The sequence below is a fragment of the Chelonoidis abingdonii genome, chromosome 2, assembly GCF_003597395.2.
Source record: "Chelonoidis abingdonii isolate Lonesome George chromosome 2, CheloAbing_2.0, whole genome shotgun sequence".
Lineage (NCBI taxonomy): Eukaryota > Metazoa > Chordata > Testudines > Testudinidae > Chelonoidis > Chelonoidis abingdonii.
In genome coordinates, this window is record NC_133770.1 from 92,494,150 (window position 1) to 92,514,959 (window position 20,810).

At 39.8% G+C, this 20,810-nt stretch overlaps 1 protein-coding gene across 6 annotated transcripts in view; it reads right to left on the bottom strand.

Moving 5' to 3' along the window:
• The window catches only part of PDE1C (phosphodiesterase 1C), a 498,893-nt gene that overhangs the window by 305,420 nt on the left and 172,663 nt on the right, over window positions 1–20,810 (bottom strand). The window lies entirely within an intron of this gene.

Below are 20,810 nucleotides of genomic sequence, written 5' to 3' on the forward strand. Positions count from 1 at the left end.
ACTGTAATGTACTGTCATGTTGTAATGTGTCTCATCACTTTGCTCCCTTGTGATTGGCCTAATTGGTGAAAGTCCTAACACTGCTGTAGTTAATGACAGTTTTCTTTGAGCTCATGTTTTTGGGGCCTGTGCTTTGGGAACACAAAGTCTGCAGTTCTATTCCCTCCAGATGACCATGAAGGCCTATGCAGCCACATTCATTACACTACCTACCTATTGTCTCCTGAGTCTAACTTTTCTGTAGGTGATGTTACATTAACCAATCTTGAAGGACTGTAATATATTCCTGTAAAAAAAATTATCCTTATTAAGCCCAAACTTAACAAGTATTTAAGTTTTAGTTTTAATATAAATTTAATGATGGTGAAAGGAGCTGGAAAAGAACTCTGCAGACTCAGGGCTGGCTCCAGCTTTTTTGCCGCCCCAAGCAGTGAAGGGGAAACAAAAGAAAGAAAGAAAAGCCCAGTTGGGCTGCCGCCAAAGTGCCACTGAAGAGGAAGAGAGGGAGTGAAGGACCCACCGCCAAATTGCCACCAAAGTCTGCTGCCCCAATAATGGACAGAGTGCCGCCCCTTTCTATTGGCCGCCCCAGGCACCTGCTTCCTTCACTGGTGTCTGGAGATGACTCTGTGCAGACTGAAAATCCCTGTTAGCAGAAAAGTTACAGCACAGATGATGGCAATACACACTTCACCATACTAGTTGTCAATGTAGCTCAAGTCTTGCATGGAAAAAACAATTCTGGAAGTGTGATACTGCTCAGTCTCCACGTACATATATTAGTTGACCTTTACTGAGACTATCAGTAAAGGTTCCAAGTAGTAATTCTCTTTCAGTAACAGGAAAAAATGTAAATATTAAAGACAGATTCCTCTAAGTGATAAATGGATCAATATTTGTAGTGGGAATAGTGACTTGGTTAGGTAGAATTAAAGATGTACTGAAGATAAAATAATATTCCCAGACGGTGGTTCACAAAGAGATGCCAAGCATTGCTACTTAATCAGTGCTACTTTATTTTCTCCTTCTCTCACTACTACCCACAGTTTGGTTCCCTTCTCTCCATTCCATTCCAGAGACGGCTGTATTTCAGTGGTGCTTTGGAATCCTCTGAATGAAAGATGCTATATAAACATAACTTAATTTTGAATTCTTTCTTTTCTTTCAGAAATCAAGTAGAACCATGTTTAAAAAGACGGAGCAAGATCAGGATCTACTAGTCTATGTGCACTTTGAAAGAATGCTGACCATCAGCTACCCACTAAAGCTGGGGGGCTTCCTAGAGAAAATATATATAGCAGCAGGAAAGCTTCCTTTAATAAACCTCTGGTAACCCAGCAGTTAGGACATATACACTTAGGCAGTAACTCAAGGAAGGCCAAAAAAAAAACATTGGGCAAAGTCTTTGTCCTTTTTCTGGGATTTTCTCTAAGAAATAAATAAATAATCCATTCCAAGGTCAACAGGATTCTCTTGTTCTCTCACTCACCATTACCAGGTCACAATGCAACTCACTCAGATTTGATGGAATGGCAACTGTGCCAAACCTGAGTGGTGCTGCGAGTGCCAGGTCACAGTATCCAGAAGGGAAACAGGAGCCGTAAGAGCTGCCATTACAGCGTGAGTTTGTTGTTTTAATTGTTTTTCCATTTTATTTTGTGTTATCTCACATCTGCAAAAACCATAGGGCTCTACCTATCTCCACAAGTGGGGTGGAGCTGAGCACATGCCCCTCCGGTCAGCATCTCATTGGCTTGTTTAGGCAGCTTCTGCTTAGCTGCTGGTTTTTATGGACTATGGTCTAAGATACCTAATTCAGACTTTGTGAATTACGGTGATTTTCTAGACACCTGAAAGTTAGGCACTGTGACCATCATTGTCAAAAGCAGTTAGGTGCTGTGTGCATCCAAACCCACACAAGGAGTGTGTTTATCTCAAATAACCACATTTCCATGTGTAAGCCCACTAGGAGAAGTAGTTAAATTGACTGAGTGGAGGGAAGAGTGAGGCTAAGTAGCTCTGCTAACTATGTAGGTGTTTTTCCCCCAAAACCACACAACTCAGAATCTTAGTTAGCTAAATGAATTGCTCCTTCACTCCTACACAGTTTCTAAAGAATAATCTGAATCACTTAGGTGAAGTTTCACTCTGAATAGTGACTCCAAAATTGGCATTATGGCATTCCATATTTACTGAATCTCAATGATTGATTAAATAAACTAAGCAAATTTGCAAATAATAGGATGCTTTTCTCTAACTGTGAGCCCCACAAGTCAAGCAATTTTATTTCCTGCTCATGTATCATTACCAGTAATAAAAATCTTGTAGCCCCAGTCCTGCACTCAGTTACACCTGTGCAGCCTCGAAGTCTTCAGTGTAAGTGAGGCTAAAATTGGGTACTTGGCAAATTGCACCTTTGATAATAATTTGGATAATGATGCATGAGCCAGAAAATAATCCCACTCTTTATCTTCTCTCCACTGGGCTAGTTCTGGATTGCTAGCAAGCAAGGAAGGGAGTGAAAACTTATTTTTGTCACGAGAGTCAACAGATCTGGCTCTGAATACAGAGAAGGAGTGGACCTGTTGTGTAAGAACAAAGCCACTTTTCCAGCAGAAACACAACCTTCCAATTTCTGTTTTCTGCATGAAAATCATTTAAATGGGTTATTTCAGGGGTCAGAGTGCTCCTTTTCCTTTTTTTTATTTAAAAGTGCCTTAATTAATACATTTAAGATATCAGTGGGAGCTTAATCACCCATTAACATAGATACCCAATAATGTCTGTCTTTATATTAGAGTCCCATCGTGTTCTCAGCTCAGGCAAAACACAGCCATTCATCATTGCCTCTCTGTATAGGCTCATCTGAAGAGATCATTTAGCAACAGTGAGAGACAAAGAGGTGATGCTGTATTATAAATTCCCCCCTATAATATGAAAGACTTTGTTGGATCTGTGCTTTTCTACACTGCCAGAACTGGGCTCCTTTGTTACAATAGGGCCTATGATAAGGTTGTTATAAATAGGTTTAATATTTTAATAAGCTGAATTTGAGAAGAGCAATTTATGTCTGGCAAAATAGACTGGTGAGAGTCAGGGACATCACCACCTCCAGCTACTTCCAACAATGTGTTACTTAAATATATTGTAAACTAGAGTTGGGTTAAAATTTTTGGACAAATAGTTTATTCACCAAAAAATGCAGTTTGGTCAAACAGAATCTATTCTCAAGTTTGATGGCACTTTGATGAATAGTTTTAGCCAAAAAAGGATCAGGCTAGAGTCACAAAATAGTGGTAAGGGAATAGCCTCCTTTATAACGTTTAGACAATGGTTAGGGGATTCATCTATGTAAGAAACCCAGATTCAATCCCACCCTCTGCCTGATGTGAAGCAGGGATTTGAACTTGGATCTCCTACAAGACTGTCCAACCACTAGCCCACAGATCCTCTGAAATACTGAAAAGAAAGGGGGGAAGAGTAAGAAAGAGGAAGCCCATTTGGGCCAAATATAATCCAAGTGTAACTCCAATTACGGGAGTTAACACATATGCTAGAGGTGGTTGTAGCCCTGAAAGTGAAGAGGGAGCACTATCAGTGTAACACATTTTCATTAGTTAATTATCACTACATGTTGCTCAGAAGTAGTAAAAGCAGAAGACACTTGTGAAGAGAAGAGGGCAAGGTGGATAAAATATATAGATAGTTATTTTTAAAAGGGGGGGTTAACATATTTGTTTAAAATTTACATTTGTCTATCTCTTGACATAGATGGCTGCATACTCACTACAAACCAAATAGGATTATTTAAATACACTGAAATCTCCTCTCCCAATCACTTCAATATGCTGAATCAATTGCATATCAATTCAGGTGCCATCACAGCAGAATTAATTATGTATATACATCGAAGTACTACAGCCTATATTAATAAAAATGCATAAATCAAATTGAAAAATGAAATAACATGAGCTGGACTATAATTTGGCCACCAGCATTCAAATTTCAGCTTTATGCCTCTGGGAGCACTGAACCTATTTTAACAATCCACTGAGACCAACAAATTTTCTAAGAACAAGCTATCTTCGTCCATGTGACGTCTTGCTCAGATCACGCAGAATTGTAAGCCGCTGTGTTACTGCCTCAACAACAGTGAGGTTTGCTGCTGCTAACCTATATGTCTGCACACGAAGCACACCAGCTCGTCTGCCTTGCCAGCAAACTCTTCATGATTCTGCCAGTCCAAACCTTGCCTTGCAGGGAACAAGCAGTGCACCCCAAATCCTGAGTTCCCTAGGAGATGTCTTTCTGCAGTGTCCAGTCCCCTTGCCTTGAAACACTCAGAGAAGTTTTTAAGTTTGCTGCCTCCAAAGAGACAAAGCACACGACAGCTGATTAGAACAGCAGAAGACCTACACTTTACTCCAATATAGCAGCACTGAGTTGGCTGTGTAATAAAACAAGAACAAGTTTATTAACAAAACATATAAGTTTAAATGATTTCAAGTAAGAGTGAAAGAGATTACTTCAGCAAGTTACAATCTTTGTCTGAGCAGTTTTCTCACCTACAGTCAGTTCCCAGAGATTTCAACCCCCTTGGCTGAAGAAACCACTTCTCTCAGATTTCGAGATCTCTGGCCTCTTTTCTCCCTCAGATGATGGATACCAAAATGGCTTTCTGTTTCTCTTTATAATCTCCAGCGTCCACTGTCTGTTTCAAGAGCCAGGAATGCTTCACAGGGCCATAGTCTCCATCCTCCTTCATTATCATTAAGTGAACATCTCCCCCACTAGCTAGTTTGATGACTATTTTCTGTATAAATGTGCTTCCATTATTTCTGGTCTCACCTTGCTCAGTTTACACTGGAGACACAGTTAAGCAGATGAACCAACATTCCTTTATATAGGACAGGAAGGGCTTATGCACTGCTTGCCAAACCTTTTAAGAACATATTTCCAGCACACATCTATAATTCGTTATACACACCACCCGAACATATATCACACAACACTATTAATGACCAGCATGTTACCAGTTTGCATATACCTCACATGACGTTTTAGACACAGATTATGACAACAGTGAGTTTGGGGAAATGAGCAAGTCAGACCTAATGTGAGTTATGGTATGGTTGGCACTGAGAGGCTCCCTGAGTCACAACTTGCCATCTATTTAATTCATTGATTGAAATAGGACTAGCTTTCATGTTCTTTCCACTCTACCTTTATTGTGTAGAGTATCTTCCAAACAGACTGTATACCAGAATTCTCTGTTGGGTTAAACAATACAGCCAGAGATAAGTGACAGCAGAGGGAGAGCAAAATTAAGAGGTAGGTGAAGGAAATAAGATAAGATAGCAGCAGCAATTTGAAATGAGATGTAGGTCAGCTAAAACAGGTAAGTGTGGAGTTTTAAAAACAAGAAGCAGTATTTTGAACTGGATCTCATACTGAATGGTGGCCTAATGAAATTGTATGGGGACAAATTTCTCACTATATGAAAGAATGCTGAGGACAATGTTCTGCACTCAGTGAAGCCCATGGAATTGGGATGAGGGCTGGCAATAGAGATGGGATATGCAACAGTCATGGTGAGCATGAGGATCTATAAGAAAAACGGAGGATCAAGAATGGCACTAACTGTAACTTTTCCATTATTAACTAACTTATATTTCTACCATACCTGTTTGAACTATATCTTATTTATTTCGAATTTTTAAATCAAAAATATTGTGGTGTCATGGGCATTCAACTACAGTTCCGCACACAAATTGGCCCAGTTATGCTCCCCTTGCTGTCTGAGGGAGTTTTACTATTTATTTCAATGAGAGCAGAATTAGATCCCATGAGCCTGATTCAAAGCTCCTTTCATGTAAAGACTCCCATTAACTTCAGTGAGATTTGGGTCAGCCCCACAGTGACTAAACTACACTCATTACTAGTGCTGGTCAAAGGTCTTTTTTCCAAATATTTTTGTGTATTTTTTTTAAATCCAGTTTTTCAAGGAAAACTGAAAATCACACTAAAATAGAGTTTTTTCCACCTTTCAGAAATGAACAAAATGTTCAATTTTTTAATAAAAACCTCCTGCAAATTAAAAAAAAAATCTCAAAAAAGTTTTCATTACTCTTGAAGAGTTCCACAGAAAATTTTCTCCACTTTCTTACCAGCTCTAACTATTAGTTTATCAATAAATAACTGTGTCTTTAATAATTATGTTATTATGTACTATAACATGGAGAGAGAATGTGAAGCATCCCTTACAGCCCTGTATCAGGTATTATGTGTATCCATGCACAGAGAGGTATTGGCAAGACAACATAAGGTCTTGGAGCAGGGTTCCTCCCTTGACATAGCCAGTGTTGGCACCCAGCAGGGAGATACTGATTTATTCCTGTTGACTCTCTATGGCAGGTATGGCTCACTAACTACCATGAATGTAAGGGAGGTGGGAGAGGTCTCTGTAGAAAAGACCTAGAATCACAGCCAGGCTTAAGGAGCAAACTGCGGGTTACATTTTTGTTATCTGAACTATCCATAAGACCAAACCAAAAATACAGCAAGTTTGAAGTAAATATACAATGGGCCTGATTTTTTTTTATTTATTTACCTTTTCAATTATTTTCTTTTAAAGAACTGAGTGGGATGACAATGGAAGCTGTGGGTGCTTATGGCTTCTGAAAACCTGGCCCAAATTTTGTAGATTCTGTGTAGATCAGGACTCCAAGAACTCTGCCTGCTTTCGGTTATGCGTAACATTTTGTTATAACAACAGGTGCCTGCATGGGCCAAATCCTGAAGTCCTTATTCTGTTTTCATTCAGTTTTCAAGCAGTCCTTACATAGGCAAACTTCCATTTAAATTAGTGTGGATTTATCTGAAAAAATAGTAAGTAAAACTCTAGGCAAAACTGAGTTATTTCATTAGGATTTGGCCCTTTGAAAATAATGTGGTCTATTGATCCTTACCTGTGTTGTTACTATAAACAAATATTCTCTCACATACTGGAGACAAAAAGGATGAAAGAAAGTTCTTTATACAGTACACATATGTACATACTATATATGTGTACAAACACACTGAAAGGAACCTACCTTTTAAGGAAATAAAGGCCAGCAGTATGAAAAGTATGGAACAGAACTTAGTTTTAAAGAAGTAGTTCCCTATATGTTTTATTCACTGGGGGGGGGGGTAACATTTTACCATAGTGTGTGCTCCTTTGCACGATTCCTGTTTGAAAACATACTTTTTATCTGATCAAATGCTTCTTAGTAACTGACTATTGGATATACTTGTGGAACATTTGGCACCAAATAAGAGATGACCCTCAAAATACAGGATGGGTGGTACCTTATCACGCATACTCTGCAACCTCTCCCATTAAAATAGACTATTAAACTTTTTGTGGAATGAGCATGGGGGTGGGGGCTACATTTCCCTGGCATTCTGTGTACATCCTGATAGATGTGTTGCACGTTGTGTTCACATGGTAACACAGAGAGTGAGGTTGATTTCTTGCAATGACAAGGTTTTAAATAACGGGACCATATACACAATCTTTCCTGTCCTTTGTTTTTGTTGTATCCTGTTTACTTTCCTATTAAAAGAACTGCTATGAAAACACGTCATATCGACAAGCAACGTAAGAGGGAATAATCTTGCTGAGAATGAGATAAAAGAATGCAACATGTATGTATCATGTATGTTCAAAGCAAACAAATCATGCTTTGTTGGAATCTTGTGCCAGCCAGTAGGGCTACAATGTTAACATACTTTAATTAAATGAAAGGGTATGGATTACTTTTTTCAATCAAAGCCACTATGTGACATTAGCACTTTGAAAATCCCATGGAGGCAAACAGGCAGCTGTCCAGTTTTGTTTTAGTCAGGGTGGCTTGGTGATTAGTTACAGAATGCAAGATGTTGGCAGGGAAAGAGTCATCATTCATAATCTGGATTAAATATCAAGACAGGAAACATGGATTGGAATTATGTCAACCCAGTCCTACACTGTACGCAAAGTCATAAAAAAATCTGCATCTTGCCCTAAGCTCTAGTAAATCTATCAGACTGCTGCTTGTTATTGTTTTCCCCCACACCCATCCCGACCATCACCACCCCCACTGTCTGCTACTAGACAGCTGGTATGACGCAGAATTTTAAATCTCATGTTTGTCCCAGCCCCTCCCCTGACTCTGGGTTACAGGCTGAAACACTCGGATTACTGTTCAACGCGCCTAAAGCTGGGGTTAAAAAACTGCTGTACAAAGATGCAGTGTTCCCTTTCTCAAAAACCCCTGCTCAGGGCATTTACTAAAAGCTACAATACATTGTCCAACACTTTCAGTGACGTTACTTTGGGCAGTGAGGAGCTTTCTGGTGCTGCTCTGGCAGTGCTTCTAATTAACAAACCAAATATTAAATATCTTGCTCTTGAAAAGACAACATGCACATTTCTCATAAACAGTGTTTACTCTCGTTGTGTGTTCACAACCACTGTGCATATGTAGAAAAACCATGAGACTGTATGCAAGCAGGGTGCAGAGGACTGGGCCTTTAAGACACCCAGCAGCGGGCCCCTTACAGAGGAAAAGAAGCTCCTGAAGCTTCACTAATGTTTCTGACCTCATCAATTACACACACCTATGGCTTGTTAACATAGATACGGTCTGTCAATGTGTCTTCACCATTAAAAGCATTGAAACATAAGAACATAAGAATGGCCATACTGGGTCAGACCAAAGGTCCATCCAGCCCAGTGTCCTGTCTACCAACAGTGACTAATGCCAGGGGTCCCAGAGGGAGTGAACCTAACAGGTAATGATCAAGTGATCTCTCTCTCCTGCCATCCATCTCCACTCTCTGACAAACAGAGCCTAGGGACACCATTCCTTACCCATCCTGGCTAATAGCCATTAAATGGACTTAACTTCCATGAATTTATCTAGTTCTCTTTTAAACCCTGTTATACTCCTAGCCTTCACAACCTTCTCAGGCAAGGAGTTCCACAGGTTGACTGTGCACTGTGTGAAGAATAACTTCCTTTTATTTGTTTTAAACCTGCTGTCCATTAATTTCATTTGGTGGCCCCTAGTTCCTATATTATGGGAACAAATAAATAATTTTTTCCTTATTTACTTTCTCCACATCATTCATGATTTTATATACCTCTATCATATCCCCCCTTAGTCTCCTCTTTTCCAAGTTGAAAAGTCCTAGCCTCTTTAATCTCCCCTCATATGGGACCCATTCCAAACCCCTAATCATTTTAGTTGCCCTTCTCTGAATTTTCTAATGCCAGTATATCTTTTTTGAGATGAGGAAACCACATCTGTACGCAGTATTCAAGATGTGGGTGTACCAGGGATTTATATAAGGGCAATAAGATATTCTCCTTCTTATTCTCTATCCCCTTTTTATTGATTCCTAAACACCTATTTGCTTTTTTGACGCCTCGCTCACACTGCCAATGGACATCTTCATGAGCAACTATCCATGTGACCAGATCTCTCCTGAAGTTTAGTTAAATTAGCCCCCATCCTATTATCATAGTTGACGGGTTATTTTTTCCAGTGTATACTTTATTTTATCCACATTACATCATTTGCCCATCTGTTGCCCAATCAACCTTATTTTGTGAATCTTTTTGAAGTCCTCACAAGTCTGTTTGTCTTAACTATCTTGAGCACTTTGGGTATCATTGCAACTCTGAAACCTCACTGTTTACCTCTTTCTCACAGATCATTATGAATAGTTGAATAGCGATTGGGTCCTAGGACTGACCCTTGGAGAACACACTAGCTACCTTCTTTTCATTCCTGAGAATTTTACCATTAATTTCCTCCCTTTGTTCCCTGTCTTTTAACCAGTTCTCAATCCATGAAAGGACCTTCTCTTTTATCCCATGACAGCTTAATTTATGTAAGAGCCTTTGGTGAGGGACCTTGTCAAAGGCTTTCTGGAAATCTAAGTACACTATGTCCACCGGATCCCCCTTGTTGACATGTTTGTTGACCCCTTCAAAGAACTCTAATAGATTAGTAAGACATGATTTCCCTTTACAGAAATCATGTTGACTTTTGCCCAACAATTTATGCTCTTCTATATGTCTGACAATTTTATTCTTTACTATTGTTTCAACTAATTTGGCCGGTACTGATGTTAGACTTATCGATCTGTAACTGCTGGGATCACTTCTAGAGCCCTTTATAAATATTGGCGTTACAGTAGCTGGGTACAGAAGACGATTTAAAGGACAGGTTACAAACCATAGTTAATAGTTCTGCAATTTCACATTTGGGTTCTTCCAGAACTCTTGGGTGAATGCCATCTGGTCCCAGTGACTTATTATCAATTAATTTAAGTTTATCAATTAATTCCAAAACCTCCTCTAGTGACACTTCAATCTGTGACAATTTCTCAGATTTGTCACCTACTAAAGACAGCTCAGGTTTGGGAATCTCCCTAACATCCTCAATAGTGAAGACTGAAGCAAAGAATGAATTTAGTTTCTCCTCAATGACTTTATCATCTTTATATAAACTATAATACAATTGTATTATATATCATGTCTTCTGCCCTCTTCTCATTGGGTGCAGAGGGATGACCGTCCTAGAATAGTACAGAAATAGTTCCAGTGAGGAGGGGAAGAGGGCAGAGTTAAGGAGACCAGATAGGAGCTGCACTGCACATCTCTATGCTCCTGCATTGTATGTTTCCGGCTCAGTGTGGCTCCCCATACACTGTCATCTAGGAGTTGAGAATCCACTAGGCGGAGAGATTAGGGAAAGTGGAGGGGAATGACATAGAAGGAAAGAAAAAGAGAAGGATGAATGAATGCAGGAAAAAAAAGCCTTCCAACAAGCATGCTGAGGACTATGACAATACAGCCATTTAGGGCATGTTAAATGCTATCATTAAGTGTTCCACAACCACTTGCATACCAGAGCTCTGAAAATACCTGATTTTTGGTTCAGTCACTGAACCGAGAAATTGGGAAGGGGAATCATTTTGGATTGACCCCAATAAATTTTATTTGAATGTTCTGATTAACTGAAAGTTTTAAAAAAATGACTTCAATTTTTTTAGAATTTGGGGGTTTTATCTTGGTGTTTTTGGCAAACAATTTGGCAAAGTCAACATGAATTCACAAAATGTTTCAGTCAACCCAAATCTGCGTTTTTTGGTGAAAAAAAAAGTTTCATCCAAATTTTTTTAGCCTACCTCTATTAGATACCACAGTGCTAGGTGCTTTCAAAAACTTAAGATAGAAAGAGAAAAACTTAGATAGCTGCTGTTGCCCTTTCCCCATGTTAGGGGCTAGGGCTGTGACAGCTACTCTAGTCTTTAGTTCTGCTGCTGTGCCATGGCCTTTAAGGGAGGATTCAAATTCCACAACACCCAGCTGGGACTTGTGGTCCTAAGTCTCTGAAGCGCTTTTGGAAATCCTACCCAGTGTGTGTAAATATGCTGTGTGTATCATATGCTTTTATTTATCGTATGCTTAAAGCTAAACAAACCTGAGAAATGTTTAGATAGGGTGATAAGGGAAAACAAGCAGGAACAGCTACACTTCTGTTTTGCTTTTTTTACAATAATCTTCAGTCTCCCTCCTCACCCTCTTCTATCAATGTCTGCTTTCCTCTATGTGATCTCCAGATTCCTTCTCCCCCAACTTAGTCTCCTTTCACTTTTCAAATCGATCCAAGAAATCTGAGTTCTCTGGGCCATGCTGCATTCAGCCCAAGTGTGGGCGGTGTGTAGAGGAAAGGCTGCCTCATTTGTTCCCCGGTGCAGGAGGGACCAGCAAGAACTGCAGTCTGTTCTCTCCAGAAACCAAGGACCACTCCCTGTTAGTGAACCCTAAGGGGCAAGTCACCCCAGAGGGGGTAAAGGAGGAGGTAGAATCTGACCTCTCTTGCAACACCCATCTAAACTGGTCAGCCTGGCAGGAGAGTTTATGCTGTTCTCTTGTTCCCTATGCTCTGCCTGCTACTCTACAAGACATGTTCCTCCCACTCTGGTGGGGTCCACTGCAAACCAGCGCTATGGCTAAAGCCCACAATACAGCCTTAGCCATTCAGATTTAAGTCAAGAATTTGTGCAGCAGAATTGTGCCAAGCAGAGCCCTCGGATACATGCCAGGTAGCTCTCTGACTCTAATGGGAGTTTTATGCACACATAGTGTCTGTCCCCATGAGTGTAACAATCATTTTACTACTGATGTGATGCCACAGACCTAGCAATATCCAATGGTGTCACGTTAATAGACGCGTAACACAGCAATATAGGAAAAATGTGGCACACATCACATTTTAGGTCTATATACACACACACTTGAATAAACCCATTCTTTGCTCTGTCTCTCTCTCTGAGAGGGAGTGTGACAACTCTAACATGGGTCCACTAGTGATGGTGTACAAAGACCCCCTCCCCCTGCATGCCAGTCCCTGCATTCATGAGTATGCAGGGATTTCACCCACCTAGGACCACACGTTATCCCAAAGAGGAGAGGGGATAGCATGCACTGGGCTGCTTTGGAAGAGCTGCCCCCAAGGAGGTGCACCACCTAACTGCCCCTTATCTGGGCCAATGGCTGAATTCCAGAGTTTGCGAGGAGCAAGTTAAAAGGGCAGTAACAAGCAACCTGCAGTGCTCGATAATTCTCTGAGAGCCACAACTTGGATTTTCTGCATTCTGGGTGAAATCCTGGCCACAGTGAAGTCCATAGGAGTTTTGTCATTGAATTTCACCCTCTCTCTCCTTCACAGTTTAATTTTGCTTAAATCCAAAGACACATTCCAAATGAATCCACTTTTCATGCATACATTTTTCTTTTATGAATGTAAAAGACTAGTGGGCAAGTGTCTGCTGAGGCCAGGAGTAGAGTGGGCACAGAGACTTGCTTTCAGTAACCCCAGGATGAATCTTTCAGAGTTGAGGCACATCTGCAGGGCATCATGGGGAAAATTTTCCACTGCCATTGACCACGCTTTTTTCTGCCCTAAGGATATATGGCCTTTCACATGCTCTAAATTATTTTGAAAATAGTTTAACACACACACTCCAGACTGTGAGCCTCATACCAAGTTTACCCCTATTAATTACATAGACTTCAATGAAGTTACTCCTTCTAGTATTTACAGCAGTGCTTAGTGAGATTGGGAACATCCTTGTAAATCCAAAAGAAAAAAAAATCCAACTCCCCTATAAAACCTCTGATTTACCCAAATCCCCAGCATTTTGATGGAAATTCAAACTGAGCAGACATGTTTCACAACTGTTAGTGTTTTACCAGGTCAGTCCTGATGTGAGGAGTTGGGTCTCGATTCATCCACCACCTGACAGCAGAAAAAGCCAAATGGTTTTAGTGTTACAGACATCAGGATTGGTGTAAATTTTTGACAGAATGAGAGAGTGGAAAACTGACTAGGAATAATCAATATAAATTTCAGCAAGAAAAAACCCTTTAAAATCTTTTTAAAAGCTGAGTTGGTTTTAATACAGTGCTTGAATCCACCAAAAGCTGGCAGATTAGGGGATGAGCTGGCCTCATTGCCTTTAAAAATAAAACAAAACACTGGATTTTTCAGTGCTCTCCCCTCACCTGCTTCCTCCTCCCTCCCCCCTTTTTATTTCAATGTTCTCAGCATGTATGGACTCCTATCTCAGAAAGATTTTCTTGTTTTGCTTTGTTTAGAGCACTCCATAAAGAGATCTTTAATTTCCCCTTGAGCCAGGGCTTGAAATATATCTTCCCAATATAACTTTTTCATATCCCTGTTTTCTATGCAAGATTGTGAGCTTTACCACCCTGATATACAGCACCGATATTTAAAAAGCATTCAGTTTAATGTTTACAAAAGGAGTCCCTTTCTTATACGCCACAGTACCTTTTATGTGTGTTTGTTTTTAAACTGTGGGAATAAATAATTGCTTTTTAGAGTGTAGATATGATTCATTTGCACCACTACCAGAAGAGTAAAAGCTTTTTTGAGATTATGGGAAAAAACTATGGTGTTTCTTAGTCAACATTTTCATGTGAAACAGAGTCTTCCTCTCTTATTGTTACCTACAGGGGTCATTTATTGATTTAAGTTTCATATAAAAAGACAGGAGAGGGAATAAAACTGACTGAAGGGTTGAGGCAAAATTTATCACATTCTACTGAACTGCTATGCCTCCAAACACTTCTTTTTAATTAATTTCTCCCAAAGCTGCTGTGCTTTTACTTATTCATTAAAAATATTTCCTACCCTGTCCCTTTTTCATTCATCAGAGAAAACTGCTGAGAGTCTTTCACTTCCTCTGTTCCTTCAGAGACAACATTCCAGAAAGCATGAAGTAGACTTCTGTCCTCTCACATTGTGCACTGGCCCAGTGGGAAACTTTTGGGTCTTGTCCACACTACCAACAGAATAGTGTCAACAAAGGGCCCGATCCTGGAAAAATTTTACTTGGGTGAGTTGTCCTTATTCACACAGAGAGCTCAACCAAGGTTAAGCTCAGCATGATGAGACCCCATATCATATCTCAATACAGTTGTTGCTAGCAAATATGTCACATTCATTCCCTAACCAATAAGGACTTCTTGTTCTTTGGAGAATCACGGGTAGTAAAGCAATCCTATAGATGAACCAACTATGGGTTCAGTCCTCTTTCCCTGTGCACCTCGAACTCTTATGTTAAATGGGAAATTGGTATACAGAGGAAATCTGGACCAAGTATAAGAAGCCTATAGTATGGTTTCATGACAAGGTTTGCAGACAGACAATTCCTGTCCACATTCATTAGGGAAGCCATACTTGAACCCTGTTAGCAACAACTGTGTTTAAATATGTTTGGAGCTAGCACAGTTCTGTTCTCTAGGTGAACAGGGCCTTAGTTTAAACCCAGACTCTCAGGAGATTCAGGAAGATTGAAACCAAGACCAAAGACAGCAGAAGTGCCTTTATCACCTCCGGAAAGGAATTAGAATATCATATTTTCCACTTGAGAAACTGACTAATTTACACATTTGCTAACAAAGCGGTGCTTTCTGAGGTGCTTTTTTAACCTCCCCAATCTGCTGCCAGCTAAAATATCTGGGGACAAAGCCCACTCTGTAGGAACATTTCAGGAATTAAAGGGAGCTCTCTGTTTTACCACTTGGGCTATGTAAATGAAAACGAGGTAGGCCAGAGTACTGTCAGTGGGAGAACCAGCTTTTCTGTACGTGGCATTTTTAAAGATGAAAACCTAAAAATACTGTAGAACACATACCTGTCTGTATAGATAAGACAAATAAATAGATACATAGAGTGGTAGCACTTACTTGCAAACTTGCCCTTTAACTCATGGGAAGAATCTTTTCTGACTGAAGTCAGTTCCACAATTTACCTCAATGGAAGCAAAATTAAATCTTGAATAAGTATAGGCAATAAGATCACCTCAATATTTGCAGTATTCAAGATACTTCCTAAAGGAAGTTGATGGAAGTACTTTATCTGTATCTTAGGTGCAATTGGTTAGTTTTAAAGGATCACCAACATCTATACAATGCATTTTTATTTTTTTCCTTCAGATTCTAAGTTTAGCTTCAAAATTAAATTATATAGGAGGATCAGAAAAAAGAGAGGAAGGGAAGGTAAAGTATCCATGTGAGTCCTGATTCAGGGATGGTTACTCTATAATTTCCTCTTTAACAGGATGGGGAAGTATTATGCATGGAGTTAGAGACTTATTATGAATCTATCAGTTTAGCACTGTAAACCTGGCTGCGGGGAAGAAGATTAATCTCCATTTTTCCCCAATTCCTCTGCAATGCTGAGAGGCAGATAGTGTTGATGTTGGTAATACCAAGTTAGCCAGAAATCAAGGTTTTATTTTTTGCACAAATACAGCAAAAACCATAATTGAAAATCTCTTCAGACTACATCCTCTTGTGGTACAAATCAGGACAGTTACTCCAAATCTAATGGAACTCTTCTGGATTTACATCAGCTGATGATCTGCACCATCAAAGCACCATCAAAACCAGACAACTCCAATTTTTAAAAAGACCTCAACTCCGTTCCTCATTCCCCCCACACCAGTAATTGCAGCCAGCCTGTACAGCAATTATAGATCTGCTTGCTGGAGCTGAGTGCACACAGTCCACTAATTAGAAGTCTAAGTTTAAAAAATGCACCCACAATTATTCAGACCCACAGAATAATTGTAACTGTAAAATCAGAGGCCATGTTTCAAAATCAGGTTTTCAGTTCTGTCATGGCCATCGTCCCTTATAAGCCCTGTTTAATATTGATGGACATCCTTTGTGAGGAGCACAAGTCTGTATTTACCAACCATAGTATTGTTAGCAAGTGGCCATGGAAGGGCACAGATGAGACAGAGTTAATTACAGATTGCCAGTTTTATCGACTTCTAAGCAATTCATTGGTAAAAGATGTTAGAGCCCCTGGCTGAGAAAGACAGGCTTGAACGAAGAAGAGCCTTGTAGATTAGGCATGTACTGCAAAGAGGCAAGTACAAACCTCCTGTTTGAAAATGAGGAGTCCTGTTTCTGTCACAAGAAGCTGTCAGGAGCCATAAATACACACTCGGCACGTTCATCAGAAACATAGTTTCCTGAAGCCTTCTAAGCTTGTCAAACTTCATGGGACAATACTCTTCAGAAATAATAGGCACCAGACAGGACTGCTCATCTATCAAATACATGCTCAACAAGACAAGTGCCGCATATATGCCAGCTGCATGTGGGTGCCCATTGCAAAGGCAAGACAGCTTGCTTACTATTTAACCACCTGTGGATATTTATAATGGTGCAGCATGAGCACACGTATCCAGACAGACTAAAACTGCATCAAAATAACGGTAGGCTTCTGGTTTTACCTTATAAAAGTCAGGAAATTCAGACCCGAGAATTCCATCCCTGACCTACCCTGTTGCATTTATTTATCTCCTTCCCTTGTGATACACTAAAATATAGCCAAGTAAATACCTCATCAGATCAATGAGGTTAAAAAGTCAAGGATTAACTATGACTGGTGTGCCCAGCTGAGGGCTGCAGCTGGCAACTCGTCAAAGACCTAACATCCTCACCTGAGTTACATTAATTGGAAATGATGGCAGGCAGCCCACAGACAAGGTACATTCATTGCTTTATCTTAATCTGAGCACAAAGATCAATATAGAGCAGCACCTACAGGAAACTGAAGTCTCTGTGGACTGTTCCTCCTAAAGAAAGATGCCATCGGCCACAGACTACTTTCTAGGGTTCCACTTAGCCCAGAGGCTCATTGTGTTGCCCTCACCACTTCCCCCATGCTTTAAAAAAAACGAACATTCCCTTAAGCTCCCCCTGCACCCCCTTATCTGCCACGCATTCCCAAGCATAGATCTTCAGACCTGCGGAAAGCTCTCTGTAGGTCTGGGAACTGCAGAGGTGATGCCACAGTGGTTGCTGACTTGCTTTTCCTTGGAGGAAAGACAGGAGCCACATACAATGGACAATCTCTACATGTGGATCTTGGGATGAATAGGACTGTAGTGACTGCAAGTGCCATTCATAAAGAAATCCAGAGCTGCTCACACTTCAATTCACCTTTTTTCATTATGCCAGAGATGCAAAAATGGGTCTACTTCTGTAAAAACACACTTTGCTGGGACATGTGTTTTGTTTATTTTTTAAACAAAACTGGAAGAACTGTTTCTAGTGAAGATGAGTCCACTTTCAAGTGATCGTTGTTGGCACATCAGAAACATGATAACAATTTTGCCGATGCAGGCTTTTAAAGGGGAAAATTTGAAATCTCTGAACTGACATTTTACAGATAGAAAACAAGGTAAAAGGACAAGCTTCTCGGGTATGAAAATCCAGCTAGACAAAAACTGAATTTCATACAGCTCTGACAGTACCTCATCACAGGTAATAGCCTATTACCAGACTTTTTAAAACATGTTTAATAAACCAATGCACACCAGCTCTTTTTCAGCTGTGATATATCCAGCAAATTAATAGGTATTTAGGTAAGTTATAAAACAGTCATTGTTTACCATGTAGATCTCTAATCAGAGATATATTAACAGTTTGCCAGACATAATTTATTGCCTCAGTGAGGCAATTTTTTGCAGTCTTCTACCTGAGAGAGCATTATGGCTCCATTGACTCAATATTCCTTCATATTACACAAATTTGCTGTGAGGAACCATTAGAATGTTAATATGTAGATGCCAATTAAAGAACATTGGAAGAAGTGTTACTGCATATGCCCATTTTCAAATGTTAATGGTGAAGGGATTTAGACTGTACATGAACTAAAGACCAAATCCTCATGCCGTTGCCTTGGCCTAGTAGCTGGCCTGAACATTCAGCAGATACTTAGGGATAAGGACAAGGAAACTTCTCTCACACCACACAGGAGAGTTCAGCATGCTGGTTGGCTCTTACATGCCCTTTGCCCATAGAGCAGAAGACCAAATAATTCAAACTGCAATAAATCCCCTAATCCCAAACCCTCCGAACCTGCCCCTTAAAAACTAACTCAGAGTTCTCCACAGCTCCCTGGCAGTGCACATCCTGTGCACGCCTCTCACAAAGCCTGCCTATCTTGCACAGCAGAACTGCATTAAGTACGGTCCACAGGGACCCTCACCAGGGACAGGGTTTGCCCCTTAGTTAAGCAGAGAATATTCTAAGATACGGTGGTCTAAAAACAATTAATTTAAAATACAGTGTACTAGCCCCATGCCACCTTAGGCTTTGATCTTGTCAAAGCTAAGCAAGCTCAGATATGGTTAGTATTTAGCCAGACCTCCCAGGAAAATCTAGGTGGTGATTCAGTACTTTGGTCTGCCCACTAAGTCACTACTGAGTAAATACTCCATATGGTGTTAGGGGGTACTGTGTGGCTGCAGGTGCTGTCTTTCCAATGAGACTGAGATGTAAAACTGAACCCTGAGCACCCGTGATCATTAATGATCCCGTGGCCCTTTTCACATGAGATGGGTCATGATCTAATTCCCAATTTGGGTTAATTACACTGCCAACCTAAATTTCCTAAATTCCTAGGGCAGTTTCAACTGGCAGTATTCTTTTTCATGTTCTGCCTTACTCTATTTTGTAGAGTTTGTGTCTATGAAAAAGCTCCAGCATTAAAAGGCTGTCTGCGTTCCCGAGGTGGAAGAATAGATTCCTACATTTATCACAGCATATGGTTTATAAAGTGCTGTTCAATCTCTTGAGATGAAAGCCCTTGTATAGTTGTAAAATATATACAATAGCCACATCTTTGCTTTGAAAATTACCCCCACACATATGGAAAAAACAAGAACACTTCTGGTGTGAAACTGTGTGTGCCAATTTTTTTCACATGCTAAACTCTCAAACATGACAAATGGAAATGGAAACACTTCTGAAGTCTTAATCAGAGTAACACAATTGGAAAGCTGAAATGTATTGTCTTACAGTGAGACATTTTACAGGAAAGCAAGGAAAGCTATCTTACAATACATTGTTTCCTACAGGAAGAGAGATCATGAAACTCACAAGATAAACATGTATTTTGTGGATGCACAGTATATAGTTCTTATGCACACACAAGGCGAGTATACTAGCAGACTGCACATAACGTACATAACACAGCATGATTCTGATCATTGTGCATCTGGGATAACTCCTTTGAAGTCAATGCAGGTACCCAATTTGCAAGGGTGTAAAATGAGATTAGAATCTGTTTGTCAGACTTCTATTGAACAACAATGCTATGGAAGATTTAGGCACAGATTTGAACATCAGATGTAGTCTGAATCAGAATGCAGCTATTATTACATTTAGCCATAAATTCATGAACTAGTAATTATACAACATGGTGCAGAGACTTGAAAATGAGAGGTTTGGTTCTGTATAGCTATTCTATTTGGAATGGTTACGAGACAGCTGTCACCTAGTTTGATTTAGCTTCTTCATAAAACAGGCTTTCTGGAGTGAAGCCTTGAGAGAAATACATATTCATGTACAACTTCTAAGCCATTAAAACTCTTACAGAAGTACTGGATGTTATTTATAAAATATGACATCACTGCACACACAAAATATTGCTAACTTGGACTCTTAAGTTTTTAGTTGTTAGCCTACTTCATATATGTTTCTTTGGCCCTCTGCTCAGAAGGAAGAAATTTTATAATTCCAACACGTGAGGATGAAAAGACAATCATTTCTGAACATCTGGACAGATGCAGCTTATTATGGTAACTTTTTTAGGCTTCATCAGAAACTGAGGAGCCAGTAAGTGGTATGCACTTTAACACATACAAGGAGGACAAAAGATCCTGTCTATATAACCACTCTGGATTGTCTAATTTTACTTCTAATCCATCACAGCACCTTTCTTTAGTGAACATACCTCTTCTGTGCTTACCACAGAGGTATAAATTAATAAACACAATCTGACCCGCATGTATGAATATTAATAAAAGAACATGGATTTCCTGCCATTATAACTGCTACTAGAAATGTTTTCAAACTGCACCTTCTTCCCCATTTGTTTATATTAACCTGTTTAGTTCTGGAACTGGTGCACAAACAGCAAAAAGAATGTCTTCTTAATCTATCTATGTTTATCAACAACCTTAAAAATGCCTAGGCTTTGAATTAAGTGTCACTTTGTGTATACTGAAGCTATTCTACTATAGCAAGCAAAATAATTAATATCTTGGTAACTGTTATTTACAATGCCTCTTCTAATGATACTTCAGCACCCTCACTGGGAAACATTAGTTCTGTAGCAACCGGGTTCAGCGCATTTAAGGAAGCAAACTGTTCTTTTGTG